Consider the following 18,293-nt stretch of genomic DNA (forward strand, 5'->3'; position numbering starts at 1 on the left):
AATCCTCTTAAGTCTAAACATGACTCTACTGCCCCGAACCATTTCAAATTAAAGGGGTGTTTGGTATAATTATTTCTTTTATTTTTCATTGTTGTGACTGAAACTCATTTAAGGAAACAGTGGAGAACCTGTTCCCATGATCTGTTTTGCGGTGTTCAACTTAGTCCGCACTGTTTGCCAAGACCCATGTATAGGACACTGAGCATAACAATCACTCTGGACGGTAACCATTGCCACGCAGTCACGGTGAGAGAATCCACTTTCTACAGAGATGGTACCTAACCAAACTAGAACTGTCACAGGAGTGACTCATACCCCCACCATACGGTCTTGTCACAGAAAAATGGCAACCATAAGAAATCTTAAAAATACTTTGGAGTACTTCATCCTGGGCTTCCACTAAAGTAATACTAGTAAAATACAAGTATAGTAATACTAGTAAATATATTAAATCTCTAATATTAGAGATGCACTTAAAGTGAATACAAAAAGGTGTCTTACCGACCCATGTTACCACAGAAAAATGTATTTTACTTTTTACATAGGACTTACAATAAAAAGTTAGAAAAATACCTAAAATATTGAAAATCTAAAAATAGGATTTCTAAAAATAGACTAATTCCTGGAATTTAAGGGGAAGAAACTCAGAACAAAAGTTAAAAAAAGGTTACTTCCCTTTGGCTCTAAGCCAATCAGAATGAGATATAGTGAAAATACATCAAAATTAACCTTAAGTTCTAGGTAAAAGGGGACACAATTCAAGAAAAATTAGTGTCAGAGTTATGCATCTTGTGTCACATGATGTGGGTGATGAGGTGGAACATCTATTTTAAGTCTGAATCAAATCCATTCAGTAGTAACTGAGATATAGTGAAAATACATCAAAATTAACCTTAAATTCTAAGTAAAAAGGGGCATAATTCATGAAAAATTAGTGTCAGAGTTATGCACTTTGTGTCACATGATGTGGGTGATGAGGTGGAACATCTATTTTAAGTTTGAATCAAATCCATTTTGTAATAATTGAGATATAGTGAAAATACATCAAAATCAACCTTAAATTTAAAGTAAAAGGGGACATAATTCATAAAAAATTTATGTCAGAGTTTAGCACCTTATGTCACATCATCTGGGTGATGAGGTGGAACAACTATTTTAAGTTTGAATCAAATCCATTTAGTAATAACTGAGATATAGTGAAAATACAACAAAATTAACCTTAAATTCTAAGTAAAAGGGGACATAATTCATGAAAACTTGGTGTCAGAGTTATGCACCTTGTGTCACATGATGTGGGCACATGATGTTGGTGATGAGGTGGAACATCTATTTTAATTCTGAATCAAATCCATTCAGTAGTAACTGAGATATAGTGAAAATACATCAAAATCAACCTTAAATTCTAAGTAAAAAGGGGCATAATTCATAAAACAAGAGCACCGCCTTGCGGGTGCTGACGCTCATCTGATTTTTTTTGTGTAATAGAAATATTGTCCTACCCATGATTTTCTAAGTCTAAAAAGGGCCATCATTCTTGCAAAAAGCAGGATAGAGTTATGTTTCTTGATGTACAGTGTCCACTTATGATGGTGAAAAACTGTTGCAAGTTTTAAAGCAATAGCTTTGATAGTTTATGAGAAAAGTTGACTTAAACATAATACTCAACCAAGAAAATGATTTTCTAAGTCCAAAAGGGGAAATAATTATTGCAAAAAGCAGGATGGAGTTATGTTGCTTGCTGTACAGGGTCAGCTTATGATGGTGAACAAGTGTTGCAAGTTTCAAAGCAATAGCTTTGATAGTTTAAGAGAAAAAGTTGACCTAAACATAAAACTTAACCAAGAAATCTGATATTTTCTAAGTCCAAAAGGGGCCATAAATCTTGCAAAAAGCAGGACGGAGTTATGTTTCTTGCTATACAGGGTCAACTTATGATGGTGAACAAGTGTTGCAAGTTTTAAAGCAATAGCTTTGATAGTTTAGGATAAAAGCTGACCTAAACATAAAACTTAACCAAGAAAACTGATTTTCTAAGTCCAAAAGGGGCAATAAATCTTGCAAATAGCAAGATGGAGTTATGTTTCTTGATGTACAGGGTCTGCTTATGATGGTGAACAAGTATTCCAAGTTTCAAAGCAATAGCTTTGATAGTTTAGGAGAAAAGTTGACCTAAACATAAAACTTAACCAAGAAATCTGATATTTTCTTAGTACAAAAGGGGCCATAAATCTTGCAAAAAGCAAGATGGAGTTATGTTTCTTGCTATACAGGGTCAGCTTATGATGGTGAACAAGTATTCCAAGTTTCAAAGCAATAGCTTTGATAGTTTAGGATAAAAGCTGACCTAAACATAAAACTTAACCAGGCAACGCCGACGCAGACGCCGACGCAGACGCCGACGCCGACGCCGACAACCGCTCAAGTGATGACAATAACTCATCATTTTTTTTCAAAAAATCAGATGAGCTAAAAATGGTGTCAGAGTTATGCACCTTGTGTCATATGATGTGGGTGATGAGGTGGAACATCTATTTTAAGTTTGAATCAAATCCATTTAGTAATAACTGAGATATAGTGAAAATACAACAAAATTAACCTTAAATTCTAATTAAAAGGGGACATAATTCATGAAAACTTGGTGTCAAGAGTTATGCACCTTGTGTCACATGATGTGGGTGATAAGGTGGAACATGTATTTTAAGTTTGAATCAAATCCATTTGGTAATAACTGAGATAATATATTTCGGGACGCGACAAAACTGACTCCTATATACACCCCCTCAAACATGTTTGGTGGGGGTATAATAAATCAAAGGGGGACAACTCTGAATTGATCAATAAACTGAAGCCAACATTAAACATTGATCAAAAGTGAGAGAAAATCAGATAGGTCCTTTTTCAAACAACTTACCAGACAAAAGACAAAATATGACCTACATTTGTTTAAATCCCTTTGTATTTAATATACAATATGCACGCTTTTCTCATGACTTACACTAACAGTTATTTTGTAAGTTGTAGTGAGGCCCTGACAGAAAGTTTAGTAATGCATGAAGATTATATAGAATAATGCATACATTCCTTTGATGAAAATTAACGACATAAAGAAACGTTATTAAGTTTTGATCTTTTAGCCAAAGTTGTTTATTTATTGTTCTCAATGGTGAAACATTGATTTACACAACATTTATATATCAAAATGTAAAATGTATATATCCAACAATAGGAAATAACAAAAGAAGTTAAATTGGTAACAAATATTATTACAATGTTTTAAGGTAGTGGTTGTAATTACTACATGTTAAGGTAGCTGACAGGTAATGACTCTATGTAATGTATTTTAAGCAATTCTCAATTTAAACATTCTCTGGAGGGAACAAGCACGATCATTTGCTTTCCTTGAAAAACGAATAAATGCTTAAAAAGCATAATGGAGATTACTCTATTTGATTTCGTTACAGGTCAACTACCCTAAACAAACTAAAGGGTGTTTTATTTATTGTTGAAAACAAAGTAATCGGATTATTTCCCATATCAACATTAATTTTAAACTTATACTGTTTACACAACTTGAAAAATGTTTTTTGTTGGGGCCTCTCATTTACAAATATATCAATAATTATCACCTGAATTGAGTGCATTCATGAGTGGAAAATATTGATGGTAAAATGGTGTAGGGATTTGTTTACAATATAAAATCTTTAATAACTTCTTTAAGGTACATTTTTGGTATGGTTTTGGTAAGCTTATAATAAAGAGCATGTAATTCTCTTTCACTCATAATTTTTTCAAGTGTTTTAGACTCTTGGATACTGTTGGAATTTGACTTTATTAAAAGACAAAAGGAAGTTCAATATAGGCTCTTTCAAAATGTTGAAAGTAGAGTAAACTTACCTTATACTCTATTGAATTTATTTAGCTGTGGGAGCTTTTGATATAGACTATAATTGGGGAAGTCCTAAAATCTTTGAAAGACGGTCAATACAAGAGTTGTCCATTTTGCTTCAGATATTTTGGGAAAGTCATTTTTTAGATATCAAATATTTCTATTTTTGACATGGAGAAGAGGAAAACCATAAACATATTTAGAAAATTGGTGCACTTAGCTATCATTTTACCTTGAAAAAAACCTATAAAGATGAATTTGAATTTTTTATGTACCATCTCTACTTTCTACATTTCAGCTGAATGCCAGGGACAGTTGCTGATACATTTACCACTTTCAACTACTTTTGTATATCTTGACAGGTGATCGAATCCGCAACCTTAAGCCAGGGACGTTGATCTATCACTTAGCCATGTCCATTGAAGAAATATGTTATGAAAATGAATAAACTCAACTCTGCTGTCTCTATTCCCCCATGCTAATGAATTTCTTTTTTTGAATGAAAATGTCTTTGTTTAAAATGACATAACTGAATCCACCATGCTCACATATAGCACATAACAAACATTATGCTTTTTTCAAACTTTGTACGTAGTAGAGCCATGAAATGTGCTAAATGCTAGTTTGACTTTTAAAAGACCAAGCACCAGTTCTTGATGTTGTTAAATTGGGTTCAACACCTTTCCAAACAATTTATTGCCATACATATGACTGACAGTCTCTAATGGTAACAAATGTTCACTCTCTCTGGCAAACTTAGCAACCTAAGAGCACTCCTCATATGAAACTCTACATTCGCATGAACTGAGGCAGACTGCAAATGACCATGGAAGGCATTTTTTCGCTAACTGGATCAAACTCGTGACCCTTTAACTGGCAGTACAATGCATCAGCTACTGAGATAACTAGACAACAGTACCATATGTGTCTGTGGAAAGAAGGTTTGTCGACAAGTAGGGAGGTTGAATTTTTTACTTATAACTTCAACATCAATGTGTGGCTTCTTTTGTGGATTATTTGTTCTTATCACCCATTATGTGTTCTTAAGCCTAGAAAGAAAACTTACAAGCTTTAAGAATCAGATCGAGAACCCTCGAAATATGTTAAAAGAACAATGACAGCACGCTCCACTATTCGAAGGCAATAGTCAATATAAGTGATTTTCGGTTCTAGAATTGAAATAATGATTCAAGGATTATTTGACTTGATTCTATGATCTGACTTTATACTCTGAATAGATATAAGAAGTTTTCAACCCAGTACCGCCCTTAGTTTTGGCAAGAGCAACTTAACTACAAAAAAGGGACATGACTTTGCCAAAATTAAAGCAAATGTTATGGGACTTGATGCTTTTACCTTGCTTTACAACCCTGAATACATGTGAGAAATTTCAACCCAATGCCCCATTAGTTTTGCAGATAGCAACTTGCATGCAAACCCAACAATATCTATCACAAGAAAGAGGGCATAACTTGTCCAAAATTAAGGTTATGGGAATTGATGCTTCGACCTTCCTTTACAACTCTGGAGACATGTATGGAAGTTTCAATCAAATGTCTGCATTAGTTTCCTAGATAGTAACTTGCATGCAAAACTTTAACCAGCTTTTTCTAAGTTTAAACAGTGGGGCATAACCTGGCCAAAGTTCAAGTACGGGTTAAGGAAGTTGATGCTATGTCCTTTACAACATGGAAGACCCAGATAGACCAAATTGAAAGCGTCCAAAGGAGAGCCGCCCGTTGGATCAAGACTGACTACGGCCGTACTTCCAGTGTAACAGATATGCTACACTCCCTAAACCTTCGTCGACTGGATTTAAGGCGTATAGATTCTAGGTTATTACTCTTCTATAAGATTCATCATGATCTGGTTGCTATCCCAATCGTACATTACCTTACCCCAATGACCCGATGTGTCCGCTATGGCCATTCCCTAAGTTATAGGTTAATTACTGCAACCACTGACTATTACAAGTTTTCTTATTTTCCGAGAACAGTGTACCATTGGAACCAACTAACCCCCAGTGTCGCCCACCTCTCTACCCTAGAGCAGTTCAGTGCCGCAGTTTGCAGCCTTGAACATGTCTCGCCCTAGTTATCCTGCTAACTCAAGTTTTAACCTTTTTATTTCACCAAAGTTATTTTTTAGTTTCTCCCACTCTAAATTTTATCACTATATTTTTTTTTCTTATGATTTTGACGCGCAAAACGTCTACGTCCCCGCAAGGGGTTCGACGGTTACGGAAGATAGATAGAGTAATGGGACTTGATCAACTGCGGTTAGTTAATGACCTTAAAAAGTAAAGTTAGTTTTCAAAGCAATATGTATATAAATGAGACCCATAATTTACATTAGGTTCGATCAAGAGATACCTAACTTGGTTATTTTGGTAGGTCAGGTGAGTTGAAAAAAACAAGGAAGAATATCCAACAGGGAAAGCCGCGTTCTAAAAACGCAGCCTCCCCAAACGCGTACATGATCAACACACGGACACCATACACACAAAAGAAACACACAAGGACAAAACAAATAAATAAAGGAACACAGTGGGGCTTGTTTGAAGTTTTTTATTCAATATCATCTGCTGTTATTGAGATAAAGCCTTGATAGTAATTGCACCCAAAACTTTACCAGTTATCAACGATCGACGCCATGTTTAAAGTGTTAATGCATTCGGATACGATCATCCGCCTTTCCCAGCTTCAGGAGGTGGGTAGAATTCGGGTGACACAACTACCATCGCCCGGGTTACACGAGTTATACTCGAGTCATACCCAGGGTGACTCGAGTTAGCTCTAGTATGTATGCCGAACGCGCCCTGAGATAATATCACTGTTTAATCCATTCACTATGTTAATCCGAAGCGTATTGTTTTCATTAGTCCAATCACACACATTAACGTGGACTAGACTTATAGACCCGGGTCGGGATTCGTACTAGTCGTTGCCACGTTCGTTCTGTTTTTATCACGTGAAGTGCGATTTCTTGAGTATTGATCACGTTGATATTGACGTTGAGTGTTAGGATCCACTTCCTGTTGTTCCCGTGTTGATCGCTGTTTGATACGTCCGCTTGCGTCCACACCTAGCGAGCGTCCATGCGATAGATTATGCAGAACTGCGCGTGCATTCATTTCAATGAGCCGCTCTATGCGTGATTTACTGCTTTTCACATGCGCATGCTTGTATTTTTCAATGAATCTTAGTTCTGGCTTTTTTCTAAGTAAAAAGACTTTCTGTTCAAGGGTCTGAACACTGAATTTCAAGACTGGTGGTCTATCAAGGAATCTTGCTGGTAAACTTGTAGCCTCCGTGACCGTAACTTTTGATCTGCTCTCAATCTTCAACGCGTCAACTAAATCCTGTGCAGCCTTAATTGCGTCCTCTGATTCTGTGACCTGAATACCACTGACAGTGAGACAGCGATTTGGGTCATTAAGCGGATTACCCCGATTACTGAGGCCGTTAAGTGACTGGCCATTTTCATCATTGTTACCGTTATCGCTCATCGTCGATGTAATTCCCGTTTGCTCGAGGGCAGAAATACGGTGCTGCAAAGATTGAACAGTTTTCAGTACGTCATTAATACGGCGGGTTTCCGTAGCAATGTCAAGGCTGAGTTCATCTCGTAATGCACGGATTTTAGTGTCGATATTCGCCATAAGTTCTCCTCTCATTTTGTCCAGTTTCGATTCAAACATTTTTCTCATATGTTCTTGCCCTAACTTAATATCAGTTACTGCCTGTACTAAGAAAGTAAGCTGCTGTTTCTCAGACATTTCTGTATTTAAAGGTGCTTTACCTGGGGACGATTGTTCTTTTCCCGCCATCTTTGCTTGATTTGAAACAGACTCCAAATTCAAGAAAGCGCTATCGTCAGCCTCCTCCACTTTTTCTGCCACTATACAGTTATCACTATCATAAAGCACACTATTTGTCTCGTTCAAAACCTCACTTAAAACTACATGTGTATTCGAATTCAAATGATCAGCTTTGAAAAGTTTGTTTTTGTTTTTGTTCAGGTTTATATCCGAATCACTGCCACTACCACTACTTCTATATCTCCGCTTATTTCGGTGTTATTTCCCATCACATTGACATGCTTTTATTAATCCATCATTTGATAATAAAACCATCACGATTATTCATAGAGTGAAACATATATCCAAAATTTTCAAAATAAATTTTCACAATTCAAACTTTGGCGTCCATTTCGAGCACCTATTCACACCTATATATCCGACATTGTCATTTAAACATAGGGTCCTTTATTTGAGTTTAACTTTGTTTGTTTATTTGTTTGTTTTGGGTTTAACGCCGTTTTTCAACAGTATTTCAGTCATGTAACGGCGGGCAGTTAACCTAACCAGTGTTCCTGGATTCTGTACCAGTACAAACCTGTTCTCCGCAAGTAACTGCCAACTTCCTCACATGAATCAAAGGTGGAGGACTAATGATTTCAGACACAATGTCGTTTATCAAATAGTCACGGAGAACATACGCCCCGCCCGAGGATCGAACTCACGACCCAGCGATCCGTAGACTAACGCTCTTACCTACTGAGCTAAGCGGGCAGGCAAGAGTTTAACATAACAGACATACCGGACAATTTAAACAATAAATAAACATTATTTTCATTGTTGTTATTTTTTCCCCTAATCTGTTTTTCAACTAAAACTCATTCTATTTAAGCAGAAATTCAGTGGATAAAAAACGCGCATTGCTTTTTGTGACTCCTTGAAATAATGCATGCTATTTATTGAATCGAAGTATGGATCAATATTTGAAATGTTTCATCTGAAAGCAAACTACATTATGTTTTATGAGAGCAACATGACATCATGTCTTTCTTGTAAATTGATTTTCATAATTAGCTCAATCAAATTCGTTACACAGAGTCACGTTATTTTGAAGTGTACAATAAATTCGGTTGCTCACCGTTATTTATTTAACAAATGAGCATGTAGATTTGACGGATTTCTAAACCAGCATACTCCATTTTAATTTAATTGCAGACTTCCTTTGCACATTTATGTTCTTCTCATTCAAATAATAGCAGTAACATGTAAATATTGTTAATGCTAATGTTATATCATTTCAGTGAAAAAAACATATCCAGATATGCAATTATAACACGTAAATGTCTGACTGTAATTTTTCAAGTTTTACAACTACAGTTGACATTTATATGATTTCTCAAAATGTTATTTTAACGATTTTTGTATAAAATCTTAATTGCAATGTGATGTAAATGCTGCAGAGAGTTTGAAACAAGGATACCAGTATATGAGGGAGTCTTCATTTTTGAACAAGGTAACTGCTGTTGTTTTTATTAAGTAAATGTAATGACTCATACAGTCTCTCATCATGCATAAGCATTAACAAATCCATCGTGTTGTTTTATGTTCATACAGTTATAAATGCGCATTTCATTTGTCATTGCACTTTTGTTTATTTTTCGTATGAAATTAATCATTCCTATTGCAATGACTAAATTACGTGTTAAAATTAATACTCCGGCATAAAATAAATTCTATATTAGTTATTTTAATGCGTTTTAACTGTTAAATATATTTTACAGCTTGTATCAATAACTGTTTTCTTGTTACTGAGTGAACTGTTTCCGGGAATCAAGATTAACTGTTAAATATTTTCTAGAAGTTATGCACTTACGTTTTAGTATGAAAGTTTTGCTGAACTTTCAGTACTAACATAAATTTTCATAGTTTTTATTCTTGACTTGCTGCACTTCAGCTATGCAATGTTATAATAAAACAACTTATTTTCGTAAGTAAATAGATTTCTTATCATCGTTTTGAATGACCATATGGAAAGTCATTAATGACTAGCTATCATAAACATGACCTTTATGTCACGTTCTTGTCACACAAGAAATACTGATAATCAGAAACACTTGTAGTCTAATATTACCATTGCCGCATATACAAATATTACAACCTATACAGGCAAAGTTTACATCCTAAAGCCAATCTAGCTACTATTACTTTGCCGATATATCAGCAATTTTAAGCAATCATCAAATAAAAAGACTTATTATATAATAATTGAACTCAAAAACATTGACGAAATAAGAAACATTTTGTCCTGGTGGAAAATGTGTGACCTTGAGCAACAAAGCAAGAATACACAGCGTGCTTATCTCAGTTCTTAAGATTTAATTATGATATTTCTTTACTTAATTATGCTTTAAAGTGCTGATGCAAATAAATTGTTGATAGACCGACAGAGAGTACTGCACGCCAGGACTGATTATGATTTTGATACGTAAAGCTGATTTTCTTCGACATCGTCACGTTAGTGTTCCTACGCACTCCTACGCACTCATTCGTCATATTTCTTCCATTTGTCTTTAATAAGATTGATTTTAAATCACTGACTGTGTGGCCTTATAATGCGTTTCTGCAGTCGTCTCTACTGGATTCCATTTATACCAGAAGTATAAGGGGCTGCGTATAGAGACTGTGAATCTGTCCATCTGGAATTATTGAACTAAGTTTTGTATTTTTATGGTAGCCATGTTTGTTTAGATGTATGGTGAAAAATCGGTGTATTGATGAAAGATCTTTTTTTTCTAAATCGCCTGCATAAAGATTACGTACACATTTCTGTACATAAATAGCATTGCATGTAAAAGAATTCATTCTAGTTCATTTGTTGACAAATTTAATTACTGATACTCTACGCAATTACTCGGACAGAAAAACCAAGCTTAATGATTGTCATTGTCACCTTTGCTGATATAGAATCAGAGCCTATTCCTATTATGTTTCATCTAAGTAGAACATAACCTCATCAGAAATAAAATAAGGTTTTCTCTTGCACATTTTCTTATACAGCCTCCTCAAACATAACATATGTTTGTTGATTTATCTATTAAATACAAGACGGAAATCGTTTAAAAGTTTAAAACTCTTTACTTGACTGACGTCTTTATGTCGGTTAAATGACTTTTAGGAGTATACAAACGATGGAATCAATAACAGTACAGTGTAGGCTTTCCTATAGCAGGTTGTTTATTTGGATGTTTCCTTAATTCCACCACATACAATATTTCAATTGCTCAGACAGGATGAAAGTATGAAGACAAAACAGACTGGATAAAAGTGTTAGATCAAAACAGACTGGATAAAAATGTTAGACCAAAACAGACTGGATAAAGTGTTAGGACAAGACAGACTGGATGAAAGTGTTAGAAAAAGACAGATTGAATGAAAGTGTTAGGACAAGATAGATTGGAAGGAAGTGTTAGGAAAAGACAGATTGTATGAAAATGTTAGGAAAATACAGATTAGCTAAAAGTGTTAGGACATGGCAGATCAGATAAAAGTGATAGGACAAGACAGATTGGATTACAGTGTTAGGATAGAACAGACTGGGTAAAAGTGTTGGGACAAAATAGACTGGATATAAGTGTTAGGACAAAACAGACTTGATAAAAGTGTTAGGACAAGACAGATTGGATGAAAGTGTTAGGAAAAGACAGATTGGATGAAAGTGTTAGGAAAAGACGGATTGTATGAAAATGTTAGGAAAAGACAGACTGGGTGAAAGTGTTAGGACAAAAAAGACTGGATATAAGTGTTAGAACATAACAGACTTGATAAAAGTGTTAGGACAAGACAGATTGGATGAAAGTGTTAGGAAAAGACGGATTGTATGAAAATGGTAGGAAAAGACAGACTGGGTGAAAGTGTTAGTACAAAATAGACTGGATATAAGTGTTAGAACATAACAGACTGGATATAGTGTTAGGACAAAACAGACTGGATGTAAGTGTTAGGACTAAAACAGACTGGATGTAAGTGTTAGAGCAAACAGACTGGATGAAAGTGTTAGGATAAAACAGACCGAATAAAAGTGTTAGGACAAGACAGATTGGATGAATGTGTTAGGACAAGACAGATTGAATGAAAATGTTAGGACAAATAGACTGGATGAAAGTGTTAGGACAAAACAGAATGGATGAGTGTGTAAGGACAAAACAGAATGGATGAAAGTGTTAAGACAAGACAGACTTGATGAAAGTGTTAGGACAAAACAAACTGGATGAATATGTACAGGAATGGATGAAAGTACTAGGAAAAAACAGAATAAATGAAAGTGTTAGAACAAAACAGAATGAATGAAAGTGTTAGGAGAAAAAAGACTGGATAAAAGTGTTAGGACGAGATCGAATGGATGAAACAAAATATACGAGATAAGCTTGCTGAAAGTACTTGATGAAAGTGTTAGGACAAGACTAGTTGAATGACATTGTTGGGACCGGACAGGTTAAGTAAAAGGTTTAGCCAAGGACAGATTGGATAGACATGTGATACCAAAGAGGTAACTAAATGTAAATGAACACAATTTATTTCATAGACTGCAATCAGTCGTTAGAGTCATTAAATCTAAAGCATCTGGCCATAGAATAAATCCTACCACTTTCTGAAAACATTTGCAATATCTCTTGCCTCTGTCTCTTGAGAGAAAATGTTTTTTTCTGAGAAAATGTAAGTGTCGGTATAGAGAAATTAATAGTATTACAGATTATTTGATCTCAACTTTGTAAGTCTATTTATTTCCCTGCGCAGTTTTTCAGTTACACGTATATTGAAGTATTGACAACATAACTGTAGGCAGTATGGCGACAGAATTAATGACATTTGCTGTAGGTGAGATTAATGAAATTGTAAGCTAGCACTTTGTCTAATATAAAAGCGTAAGCGTGAGTTTTTTCCCCAGACTGAGTGCTAATTATCGCGAATGCAATACCATACTTTATTTGGAACATATGATGTCTGGACACAATCCATGGAGAAAGGGGACGTTTTTTCCCGCAGCAAAACTATCTAAAATAAAACATTTTTTGTACATTTATTAAGGAAAAAGTTCTGCGATGATTTTATTCATACCTACATGATGTATGGCATGAATTATGCTCTGTTCAAAAAGAATAAATCTGTTTCGATATGCATGTGGTAATAAATGTTCTTTAGTATTCTTAGTAAATGACTACATGTATTTGTTTATATATGATGTATGTTATCAAATATGCAATCTAATGTTTGACTTTGCTATTTGGCCGAGAGCGGTGCTGACCAAGGCCACTACTAGCTATCAACTGCTTAACTTATTAACCATATCATTTTTTATCAAATATTTAAACGTCTTTAATCATTAAGCACAAAAAAGGTCAGAACACCACTTTAACAGGTCAGGAATTGCAATATTTAAGAATGTCTGTAAAGAACATATAGTAAAATTAACCGTGGTCAACTTAATCAAAATGTCGATAAAAATCACATTTAGGATTGCGTAAGGTTTTTCAACAAAAACAGATTCGGACAAAACGACGAGCTGCTTGAATTATATTAAAGGGCTGTAGCGCTTTCGGCCGAGATGATTAATCAGTCGAAATACATGAGAGGAAATGCTTTGTCGGTCATGGAAACCTTGCACTCAGAATACTGCCGATGTTATCTCTGTGTTATTTCGGAAAATAGTGTTGAATCATACTTCGTCTGGGTTCCGGCTTCTGCGCACAGTTCCGTTTTATATTTCTTCTTCTATTGTTTTCGTATACCTCTGTTGGACTGGGTAGCTTGTATCATTTCTTTGCTTTCTGTTTAGTTTAAAAAGACACAAATTTTCAGTATGATTTGCATCAGAACATAGGATTCAATGCATTCGATTTAAGAATCGGTTTCATCTAAAATGTAATATAATCGTTTTTACAACCATAAAACATCTGAATAAACATTAAAACTGCGTTCAGTTGCAACATTGAAACTTCAATTAGTATAGACGCCAAATAAAGATTCTAACACTGGTTGTCCCATGTTAGTGTAGAGCCTATTTTCGAGGCCAACATGGTATCATTGTATATAACACGAAGTATTTTATAACGCAGAACTACTCCAGAACCAGACTAGGAATGTCTTGTTCAAATATTTAACGCATCCACAACTGAAAATCAATCCTTACAGGTTAGTTTATGTTTTAGCTCACCTGTCACGTAGTGACAGGATGAGCTTTTGTGATCACCCGTCGTCCGCCCGTCCATCCACAATTTCCTTGTGAACACGATAGAGACCACTTTTTGTATTTGATTTTAATCAAACTTGCACCCAACTTATATGGGCATAATATCTTGGATCTTTTCGAGTACTTGCCAGATCCCACCATGGGTTCCAGATTTATGTCCCCTTAAAGGGCCAACATTTTCTATTTTTGTCTTGTGAACACGATAGAGACAACATTTTGCAATCAACTTTAATCAAACTTTCACACAACTTGTATTGGCATAATATCTCGGTTTCTGTCGAAAACTGGCCAAATCCCGTCATGGGTTCCAGAATTATGGCCCCTTAAAGGGCCAAAATTTGCTATTTTTCGCTTGTGAACACGATAGAGACCACACTTTGCAATAAACTATAACAAAACTTGCATACAAGTTGTATTGGCATAATATCTTGGTTCCTTTCGAATACTGGCCAGATCCCATAATAGGATCAAAAGGTATGGCCCCTTAAAGGGCCAAAATTTGCTTTTTTTTTGGCTTGTGAACACGATAGATACAACATTTTGCAATGAACTTTAATCAAACTTGCACATAACTTGTATTGGCATAATAGCTCAGTTCCTTTCGAAAACTGGCCAGATCCCATCATGGGTTCCAGAGAAATGGCCCCTTAAAGGTCCAAAATTTGCTATTTTGGCTTTTGCAGCCATATAGAGATTTTATTTATGGTTTGATTTGATACAAGCTTGCAAAATATCTTCAACAACAATAAATCTTGGATTCCATGATGAATCTGTCAGATCCAATCATAGGTTCTAGAGTTATTTTATATCTGATTACCTCCCCTGATTTTAATCAAAATGGATTTATATCAGTAAGTACTGATAGGACTCATTTAAAATTTCATTATTGTCATTAGTTGGACTCAGACAATCAGGGTAGATAACTATGGACTGATTTTATGTTAAATTACCTCCCTTTATTTCAAATTAAAATGGGTATATCTCCGTAACTAATGAAGATACTGATCTGAAATTTCATTCATACAATCAGATGGACTTGGACAATCAGTGAAGATACATATTGACTGAGTTTGTGACCAAATACCTGCCTTTATTTTTTATGTAAATTAATATACCTAGCAGCTTCTAATGAGTTTGGTTTGAAACGTTATTTATGTCTTCCATGGTAAGAAATTTCTACTTTTACTTACTTTTTCTAATATATTATTGTAAAGGCCTGTACTCTGTATATTCTACATTCATATACCAATGCATGAATACCTCCCCTGATTTTAATAAAAATGAATTTATCTCAGTAAGTATTGATAGGACTCATTTGAAATTTCATTATTGTCAGTTGGTCTAAAACAATCAGGGAAGATAACTATGGACTGAATTATGTCAAACTACCTCCCTTTGTTTCAAATTAAAATGGGTGTATCTCAGTAACCAATGAAGATACTGATTTGAAATGTCATTTATGCCATCAGATGGACTCGGACAATCAGGGTAGATAACTTTTGACTGAATTTATGACAGATTACCTACCTTTATTTTATGTAAATGAAATATCTTAGCGGCATCTAATGAGATTGGTTTTAAATGTTATTTAAGTCTTCCAGGGTAAGGAATAGTTATGCTAGTACAAAAATGCAGCATTTGAGCCTAGGACCCTCAAACTTGAAAAGGAGATTGGCCCTGACTAGTATGCGACCCATAGGTCAAAAGGGACTGTAACAAGAAAATATTTATCCTGATGATATTTAATGTGTATGCCTATGTAATCTAAGTCAAAACTTGATCTTATCATTAAAAGCAATGGTACTCAGGTGTGCGATATAGGGCCATCATGGCTCTCTTGTTGTACAAATAGATTCGATGTAAAAACATATAGAAATACTTACCATATCGGACTATTTTTAGTTTATATAAGGATTTTTATACATCTTAAAGACAGAAGCAATCGATTCTCTTGATGAAAGATGTTCATTCAGATGTGCGTAATAAGCTACGAAGCGTCATATGGGAATTTGAAAAAAAAAAACAAAAAACAAATCGCTGTGTGGTACAAATCTGAAACGGACCTAACATATATTTACCGTTCGATTGGTTTTGATTTGTACATTTATACATTTACACAAGGGCCTATTTCCATGTGAAGCATAGTATGATAGGCTTTTTTTATTGTTGTGACCTTATTTGTTCACTGCAATAATAATATAGTTGATTAATGATAAACAATGAAATCTTCTTTTTTTCATACAGGTGAAATAATACGGTAATATCAAACAAACAAAAAATGTCTTAAAATTCCGGCAACATTTTAATTATTGTTCTGAACTGTACGATCTGGTAAAAAGATGATTTTATGTCCATTAAAGTCTTGGGTCTGTCTTGTATTTTGTTGTTTTTGCCCAGCTAAACTGCATTGTTTCGATAGAAATTGGAACAATTCATCTAGTGCTCGAGTTTACTTTGATAAAAATTTATAAGATTCAATAGTGTCATGTTTTACGTTCAAAAGATCTTTAAAAATTTACGATACTAGGACACTTTTTGTTGTTAATAAAATGAATGTTTTACACTCAGCAACCATTGTTTAAGCAGACTTTTATCATGTTAGATCTTGTTAAAAGTGTATGTTTTGTCGTTTTGTAATGAAACAAATTTTAAAAATTGCATTGAAAAATGAAATTACATATTCAAGAATGCTTTATTTTTAACGTAGCTGAACGACTGCAAAATCAGTTTTATTGTGAAACGACTAACACACATACACACGCAAATAAAAGTTATCACCGCCAGATGAAACCCTAACATAAGCAGTGGCAACAAAAGAGTCCTCTACCTGTTCCGTCAGATACAATGAAAGAGAAAAGCGTAGTGTACTGTAAAAAGGGCTGAACACCAAACATGCGGTGTGTCTCAAAACAGTTGCGTCATAGCTTTTTTTTAATAAAACGTTTAATTTACTTTACTAAACACAATTGGAAAATTGCCATGACCCATAATCTTACGAAGTTTGTAAATTACATCCCCCAAAATTCGGGTTTTGAAATACTTACTCGCAGAAGTGTCATCTTATTATTATATTTTAAAACCAAATCTGAATTACGATAGTAACATTTAGCAAAATATTTACGTAATTTATAATAACGGTAGCCTTGCTGATGAAGCTCATTTGTAATATTTTGATTACTTTCATTAAAATTCTTAACATTACTACAAAATTAAAGTATCATTTTTAGCTCATCTAATTTTTTGAAAAAAAAATGATGAGTTATTGTCATCACTTGAGCGGTGTCGGCGTCGGCGTTGCCTGGTTAAGTTTTAGGTCAGCTTTTATTCCTAAAGTATCAAAGCTATTGCTTTGAAACTTGGAACACTTGTTCACCATCATAAGCTGACCCTGTATAGAAAGAAACATAGCTCCATCCTGCTTTTTGCAAGATTTATGGCCCCTTTTGTACTTAGAAAATATCAGATTTCTTGGTTAAGTTTTATGTTTAGGTCAACTTTTCTCCTAAACTATCAAAGCTATTGCTTTGAAACTTGCAACACTTGTTCACCATCATAAGCTGACCCTGTACATCAAGAAACATAACTCCATCCTGCTTTTTGCAAGAATTATTGCCCCTTTTGGACTTAGAAAATATCAGATTTCTTGGTTAAGTTTTATGTTTAGGTCAACTTTTTCTCTTAAAATATCAAAGCTATTGCTTTGAAACTTGCAACACTTGTTCATCATCATAAGCGGACTCTGTACAGCAAGCAACGCTGTATAGCAAGAAACATAACTCCATCCTGCTTTTTGCAAGAATTATTGCCCCTTTTGGACTTAGAAAATATCAGATTTCTTGGTTAAGTTTTATGTTTAGGTCAACCTTTCTCCTAAACTATCAAAGCTATTGCTTTGAAACTTGCAACACTTGTTCACCATCATAAGCTGACCCTGTACATCAAGAAACATAACTCCATCCTGCTTTTTGCAAGAATTATTGCCCATTTTGGACTTAGAAAATCAGTTTTCTTGGTTAAGTTTTATGTTTAGGTCAGCTTTTCTCCTAAACTATTCAAGTTATTGCTTTAAAACTTGAAACACTTGTACACCATCATAAACTGACCCTGTACATCAAGAAACATAACTCCATCCTGCTTTTTGCAAGATTTATGGCCCCTTTTGGACTTAGAAAATATCAGATTTCTTGGTTAAGTTTTATGTTTAGGTCAACTTTTTCTCTTAAACTATCAAAGCTATTGCTTTGAAACTTGCAACACTTGTTCATCATAATAAGCTGACTCTGTACAGCAAGCAACATAACTCCATCCTGCTTTTTGCAATAATTATTGCCCCTTTTGGACTTAGAAAATCATTTTCTTGG

This window comes from Mercenaria mercenaria, chromosome 16 (assembly GCF_021730395.1).
Source record: "Mercenaria mercenaria strain notata chromosome 16, MADL_Memer_1, whole genome shotgun sequence".
NCBI classification, from domain to species: Eukaryota; Metazoa; Mollusca; class Bivalvia; order Venerida; family Veneridae; genus Mercenaria; species Mercenaria mercenaria.